The following is an 8,346-nucleotide window of genomic DNA, read 5'->3' as shown; positions in this document are numbered from 1 at the left end:
ACTTAGCATCACACTCTCCACTTCCATCCACGTTGCTACAAAGGGCCACATTTCATTCTTTCTCATTGCCACGTAGTACTCCATTGTGTATATAAACCACAATTTCTTTAGTCAGATGTTTTTTCTAAGTGCAGCCACTCACGATTTACTTTTATAAGAAGCGTGGCTTCAGGCGCCTGGGTGGCTCAGTCTTTCAGGCATCCGGACTCTTGATTTTGGCTCAGGTCATGATCTCACGGTTCATGAAATTGAGCCCTGTGTTGGGCTCTGCGCTGACAGTGTGAAGCCTGCTTGAGTTTTTCTCTCTCCCTCTCTCTCTGTCCCTCCCCTGCTCACATGCTTTTTCTCTCTTTCTCTCTCTCAAAATAAATAAATAAATAAACATGAAAACATTAAAAAAAAAAAAAAAGAAGTGTTCCTTGAGTGACTTTGCTATGTTTGGATAATACTAAGTAAAGCAATGATTTATGGGCAACTGTTGAGAGCAGCCTTAAACCCCAGCCCTGGGCTGGCAAGATAATATTGCTATATTCTCTGGAAGATCTCCTCTTCAGAGTTTATTACCCTTCTCGAGGCTGTAGTCAAATAAAGTTATGTTTGCTTAAACCGGATGTGCTTATCTGAGTTGTCTTCCTTTTAGGAAAAAAAGAATGGATACAGTGACATAAATCTGCAGGGCGCCACGGAGATGAAACTGATGGGGCCACATGCCGCGGGAGGGAGTGGGTGATACCCTGGGGGATGGACACACTGGGAGAAAAAGTGAAAGCAAACAGTCACGTTTGTACAGCCCCAGTCCTGGAAGTGGATTTTGATTCCTGTCACACGCAGCTCCAAGGTGCCCCAACAGCCGAGACCCTTCTGTGTTTGCTTATTTGTTTAGCAAAGGGAAATGTCCCCAGTCTAGCAGACTTCACAAACTGTTTGCCTGAAAGGAATCACAATGAGGGAGCGAAACCGGAAGGCAGGAAATAAGGCTCGAACATAGGCTATTCTTTTTGAAAGGGCATTTGTACAATCACTGTATAGTGTTCTGTCTGACCAAACAAACCATAGTTTTAAGAAATTATCCATTTTGTCACTCATATTTCCTCAGTGTCACATAGTAGGCACTCAGTAAATATTGCCTTGATGCATTTGGTTTGTTTTCAGTTCTTGTCTTTCCAAGCGATGCTGCCTGTGAACACAGCTACCTACAGGCTCTGCGTGTATCTGATCACGTCCTCCGGATAAATTAAGAATGAAATCACTGGTTTAGAGCCATGCTTCTCAAGGTACACACGAATCATCTGGGGGTCTTGTTACAATGCAGGATCCGATTCTATGTGTCTGGGGTGGAACCTGAGAGCCTGCATTTTTAAGAAGCTTCGGGTCCTGCTGACGCTGCTGGTTCAGGGACCACACTTTGTCACTTGAAGCCCTAGATAAGCAGGTGGGGCCGCTCACCTCCAGGGGGTGGGTTTGAGTGGACCAGGCCCTGGGTATCGGGAGAAAAGAGGCAACTAACCCTAGGTCTCTAAAGTCAGTCCCTAGACTGTCCAGGTGAATGTGTGCCCTTCCCTCATGAAATATGAGAACGAGTAAAGAAGTATCGGTGGTGAGTTTTGTGAACTGTTGGGAATCAAGTAGACACTCTGAGAACCCAGAAAATCACTAACGAGCTAATAAATAGGCAGCTGGCAACCTGCCAATTCTTAGGAGCATCCATCCGGGCCCCACGCAGGAACAGGTGATTGCGGGGTCAGCTCAGGCTAGCTTTGCTGGGGACAGTCTGCCATCTGCCGAACCCTGCGTCGGGCTGAGAGCAAACTGCTCCCTCCTCCTTGCCTCCCCTGTGGGGTCTTGAGGGACAACTTGCCACAATTCAGCCCTCGGTCAGCAGGAACCCTTTCCTCCGAAGAAACTTGCCCCAAGATACCCATTGTCCTTCTGTCTGGGTTTACTCCTTCTTATGTTTATTTCCGGGACTGTTCTCTTCAAAGTCGCACTCAGGGGGCCAGCCAGAGAAGGGCGGGAAGTGCGGTGGGTAGTGTGCCCCAAGAACTTCCACCGCAGATTTACAGACGGAGTGTGAGCTCCGGCTTGTGATGTGGTCGACCTCCAGGGATAGTTCTGAAAAGCTGCCATGGTTTTATCAGTTCTTATTAACGGTTTCATTTGGAGAGATTTGCCCCTGAGGTGATTTTGTGAGATGCAATCTAAAACCGAAACAAAGAAATGATTCACCAAAAGCATCATTTAGCCTGCAAGGGGAGAGGAATCATTCCTTCCATAAAGGCCTTTGCTAAGAACTAAACGCCGTGAAAACCCTGAAAGCATATTTCAAATACTGCAGTTATTCTCAGGCAATCTGCTATGTCCTGTGTTTCTGCTAGTTCGATCACATGAGAGGAAATTTCTTTTCCAGCCGGGAGTTTCAGAGAAACTGACCAGTGCCAGGACACCACCTGGGCCCCAAAGGAGTGCTGGAAAGTTCCCGCAAACATGGGACCTGCTTTCACTCGGCCACCTGACCCAACTAAGGAGACAAACCAGAGGCATACAGAATGTCCTGGTACCCAAGCCCTGAAAGTGCGCATCACAAGACCGAGTGAACGTAGACTAGCCTGATATGTACAGATGTCCGATTTCCCAGCGGAAGCGGTCTCCCCCTGTCTGTAGTTCTGGGACCCTTGTCTCTCGTGTGGATCACTCTCATGACTCTGTTGCTTCTGATCTTACAAAAAGTTTTTGTGAATTTGTCTTAACTCCCTATCTCATAAGCTTCTTGGAGAATGTTAGGTCTGGCTCGACTTGGTAGCCTTCGTGCATAATAGACTCTCTGTCTTTTTTTTTTTTTTAACGTTTATTTTTGAGAGAGATAGAGCATGAGCAGGGGAGGGACAGAGAGAGAGAGGGAGACACTTAATCTGAAGCAGGTTCCGGGCTCCTAGCTGTCAGCACAGAGCCTGATGCGGGGCTCAAACCCACGAACCAGGAGCTCATGACCTGAGCCAAAGTCAGATGCTTAACCAACTGAGCCACCCAGATGCCCCTAGACTCTCAGTCTCTTACGAACGAATGATGAGTAGAGGATCAGGTAGAGACAAATCAAGAAGGTTTCCTGGAGGAGATGACTTTCCTCCTAGTTTCTGAAGAAAGTGATGATCTTGGGTTTGGTGAAAATATCTCCTTGATTTTCCTTTTCTCTGTTTTGTAGGCTTTTTATACCCTGTTCTTATTTTATTTTTTCATTTCATTTTTTTTAATTTTATGTATTTTTGACAGAAAGAAAGCAAGCAGGGCAGGGCAGAGAGAGAGGAAGAGAGAGAATCCCAAGCAGGCTCCGTGCTGCCAGCACAGAGCCTGATGTGGGGCTTGAACCCACAAACCACGAGATCATGACCTGAGCCAAAATCAAGAGTCAACCCTTGACCAGTTGAGTCACCCAGGCGCCCCCTATTCTTATTTTATTTTTATTTATTTATTTTTTTTAATTAAAAAAAATTTTTTTTTAATGTTTATTTATTTTTGAGACAGAGAGAGACAGAGCATGAGCTGGGGAGGGGCAGAGAGAGAGAGGGAGACACAGAATCCAAAGCAGACTCCAGGCTCTGAGCTGTCAGCCCAGAGCCCGACGTGGGGCTCGAACCCACGGACGGTGAGATCATGACCTGAGCCGAAGTCGGACGCTTAACCGACTGAGCCACCAAGGTGCCCCTCCCCCCGTTCTTATTTTAAATGTGACTGATTCTCCAGGTCCTGCCATGTGTGTCTCTGTATGAGTATCATCCATCTATATCTATACTCTTTTCTTTCATCACCGTAACTCTCATCTACATTTATATGGTGGCTCCCTTCCTCCCAAACTCCCATCAGACCTCCCTGTGGAGCGTGGTTATTCCCGTTCACGTAACTGTGCTTGTGGACAAAGACGCCTGCAGATTCCTCCCATTTCCCTTTGTCACTTGGGATCTCAGGATATGATTTCACTGACAGCCTGACTCTTTCTGTAATTCCTTTGCTGAACTGTTGATTCACAATTTCCTCACAGCCTTTTGCTGAGTGTAACTCAAATCATCTGTGACGTTGACCCAAAGACAGGAAGCTCACACCTCAGGGGCATATGTCCCCTGGCATCAGAGTGGGCAGACGGTGTCCATCCTCCTTGTTTGTGAGAACATTTCAAAGCCCAATTCAAGCGCTGTCACCTTTGCCTGGATCTGACTCATGAACTAATTAGTCACATTTGCGGCTAAAGAAGAACAAGCTGTGGGAACAACTTGATTTATTTTCTCTTTCAACAATCTTTTGAACCTGACCGTGTATGGCACAAGAGGTCTGCTCCTGTATCAGCAGCTTGACTGAAATATTTATTGAGCACTTCCCACAGACAGAGGAGTATGAGGGCTAAGAATTACAACGAAGGGAAAAGAGGCAGGGGCTTTAAACTTACTTCCCGGGCTTGACAGGCAGGTCTCTGGGGAGCAGGAGACACCTGTTAACTTCTGATCCCAGGATGGGGCCAGGTCAGCCCTGCTCTCTTCTATGCTTCTGTCTATTTCTGGACAGACTAGAGCTCAATGGGGTCTCTGGGGACAGAACCAGAGGCAGGAGCAGAAGCCCAAGCCTTCTAGACAATCCTACGATAATGGAACCGGCAGGGAAACAGAAGAAGAGCAGATTTTATGGTTGTATTTAGCTCACATTTTATCATGCAAATAACAGTGTGACCATTAGGTGAGGGCAGTGGTCAAGGATCAGCTCAGTACCTGGCCCCGCCCAATAGTACTTGGAGAGAAACACCAAGCACTAAGCAAAAAGCACTCAGGATCCCACGGTCCCAACTCAATAACCAGATGAGGCTTTCAATACTGTTCCTCCTTATGAGGGAGCAACCTTCTTTTTTCTTTTCTCTCTGTGTCTTCTCTTCACCATGAAGCCATCTCAATTCGAGGGCTCTCTGGTGCTGGGGCAGAAGCCTGGGGCGTGTCCGTGTGCAATGTGTGCATAGTGTGATCGTTGCCTAACTTCAAGGGCTCTCTCGACAAATGATTTGCTTCTCAACAGTGCCTCTTATACCTACTTTAAAAAAAAGCTTCTGGAAATACAAATGAGAGCAGAGACCTCTGAAAGTTCCCTTGTCTAACTTCCTTCCATTTAAGAGACTAGTCGTGTGTGTGTGTGTACACGTGCACATGTGCGTGAGTGTGTGCACGTGAGGGAGAGATGAACACTGAGTTGGTCTTTTGGGATGTTTATGACTTGATTGTCACCAAAACTAATGGTCAAGCTAAGTGCCCCAAGAGGGGCCTCTATCCTTGCAAACCAAAGCCACAGCATTTATCATGTTTCCTCCCCCTGTCCGGCTCCCACCCTCTGCCCCCACCTCCTCTCTCACCACAGCAGAGAGGCTCCTGCTGAAGGAGGCAGATGCCGGCAGAGCTAGGACACGACTGAGACGGCTGTACCAGCTTCTCTCCCCATGTGTGAACATCTCTTCAACAACGGGGTTCTAACTCATCGTGCTCTTTGAAAACTGCCGGGTGCCTGCAGGATCTCGCTGTGAGCGGTGTCCCGGAGTCTCGAACTACTGGGATCTAAAGAGGAAGCAGCAGGGGAGCGGAGAGCCCAGGGAAGGTGGGTTTTCAGATGCCCGTGGAGGCTGGCTGGGACTCGGAGATCTGTGTGCGACAGGGCTGTGCACCCTGATGCCGGGGCCGTGCTGCCTGCCCTCGGGGTTCAGGAAGGTCTGGCAGGAAAGTCGAAAAGCTAAGTCTATAGTGTCGCTCTTCAACTCAACTCATGGAGTAACGTTTGGTAGGCAGGGGAAGCAGGAAAGCAGGAGCAATTCCTTCCCAGACATTCTTCTAATCAATAAAGCAGGTGAATCTAAGTCCTATAAAAATGTACTTCCCACCAAGGGAGAAAAAATACAGCCCTTCAATATTTTGGTTTTCCTTGAATTAGCCTTTATGCAAAGCAGTTGCTCCCCTCTGCCATGAGAACCTATTCACCCCAGAGTCGGCTTTCTAATGAACCTTCCAGAGGCCCTAGATTTGAATTTCAAAGAGCTTTCTGAAGGGTCCAGAGCTGTATCTTTACATGTAGAAACATTCAGAACAGAAAAGAGCATGGGGATAATTATTTTTCTCATCATCTGTACAAAAAAGTCCTTTTCTCAGCTTTATTGAGATATAATTGACAAATAAAAATTATATACGTTTAAGCTGTACAGTGTGATGTTTTGATACACACATACTTGTGAAATGTTTACCACAATCAAACTAACACATCCATCACCTCCCATACCTTTGTTACCTTTGTGTGTGTGTGTGTGTGTGTGTGTGAAACATTTAAGATCTACTCTCTTAGTAAACGTCAAGCATATAATATAGTATTGTTAACTGTCTGTGCAAATAACTTCTAAAATCTCCTGTGGTTCAGGGTCACGGCCAAGGTTGGACAGGGAATGAGTAGGAATGAAGGCTTAGATTACCTCATAAGAGCACCGTGCTCATTAAACTCCTGCTTTCAGAGTCAAAGAAGGAAGGTGTGGGGGTGGGGAGGCCGTCTGGGACTCAGAAGGAAGGGGGAGGAGAAAGTCAGTGACTCCTGCATTTACCTACACCTTCATGGTCAGACCTTATAACTGAGCTGCTTGAATGAGCCCGGGGGATGTGCCGGGCTCCATGAGGTTTAAAAGTGCGGTGACTCAGTCTTTTCCACCTGATCTCAGAATCTGGCTGAGGAGCAGAGTGAGGACACCAACTCTTGGAATACACGGAATGCTGTGTTATAATGGAAGTTTCTAAAGTGCTCTGGGAAACCAGAGGAAGACGAGAGCAACAGTATCTGGGGCCAGTGGGAAGGTTTCATGGAGGAAGCGGCAGCAGGAGGAAGAGGCACAGCCGGGAGGAAGGCGGGTTTTTGCAGGAGGTGGTCACCCAAGCCTGCTCTCTCCTCTGAGAGGGTGAACTCAGGGACGCCAAGAGGCACAGAACTCTTCTGGAATTTACCAGAGGCCTGAAATAAACTCAGGATACTACTGGCATTTGGAGACTGCCATGAACTATAAATAGAGAGTAGAGAAGATGTTCAGAATATTTTCTGAATGTGGAGGAAACTCATAGATGTTCCCAGCATTGAGGCTGTCCCACGAGAGCTGGGGCAGGGTAGGATTCATTGAATGACAGCCTTCCTTTCACAGGGAGCCTAAGGAGATTGAGAGCCCCAGAAGACTTGCTCAGAGCTTAGCGCTCAATGCTCTGCATCCACGTGACTGTGGGGCGAACAGAGACCACACTGGGGGCAGAAGCCGCTCTGGGATGCCAATCAGCCGGTGCAGCTCACTGGCTTCTCAACAGCTTAAAAATAATGCTTCATTATGACTTATACTCTTTGTATAGGAAAACCCAAAGAAAACAATTTTGGGGGGCTTTCTGCATTTTCCAGAAAAAGAAATCTTTAGGGTGAAAGAAGCAGATGAGGTTTCTGACCCTATTTTCTCCCTGGCCTCAGTTTCCTCATCCATACCAGGAGGAGGCGGGGCCGGTGGAGCACAAGCTCTCTTTCCTGCTGAGACATTTTCTTAGTCTGAGCGATAAGCAGACCAGCAGCTGTTTGCAATTACTCAGCCAGGCAGTCAGAGGATGTTCTCTCCCCACCATGTTTCTGCATCTGCCAAACTGAATTCTTTTTTGGGCAACATCTGTTCTTATTTCCCATGTGATGTCCCAGTTGACCACAAAAATAATTACATACTTATTCTGAAGTAATCAGTTCATTGAAATCCCTTTCAACAAGATAGCAGATTTCACTGGGAGAAGTGACATGTCAGGAACAGAGTTCCATCTGGGGGCCGCAAATCAGGGACCTTACCGGTGCCCTTGTCTTTGGGGATGGTGGGGAGAGGCAGAGATGACTGCCGTTTGGAGTCGTGCTAGACCTAAAATATCAGCCTCTTTTCCCTCCCTTGGAGCTGAGCTGTGGGAGGGCTGCTCACAGACGGTGAGCCAACTCTTATATAAAGTTCATGGCAACATAGGTAAAGGAGCAGAGGACTTTCTTATAGCCAAGAGTAACACAATTACATATATTCTATTTCCTTTGATATCTACCTAAAAGGTCTCAAGTAAGCCAGTAGTAAAAAAATAAAAATAAAATAAAATAAAATGAAATGTGCCTGAGACAAACTCATCTCTTGATCCCTTGAACATAGTATGAATAAAGGTTTTGGGTCAAAGGGTGATAATAGGAAAATAAGATTCACAGTCATTTTAAGGAAGTGAGTGAAGGTTTGTAGAGCAGAAAATAACACTGGAAAGGCAGACCAGGTGTTAGATCTTTGACGACCTTATGTGACAC

Source organism: Neofelis nebulosa, chromosome 1 (assembly GCF_028018385.1).
Source record: "Neofelis nebulosa isolate mNeoNeb1 chromosome 1, mNeoNeb1.pri, whole genome shotgun sequence".
Classification (NCBI taxonomy): Eukaryota; Metazoa; Chordata; class Mammalia; order Carnivora; family Felidae; genus Neofelis; species Neofelis nebulosa.
Note: the sequence above shows the minus strand (reverse complement) of the source record.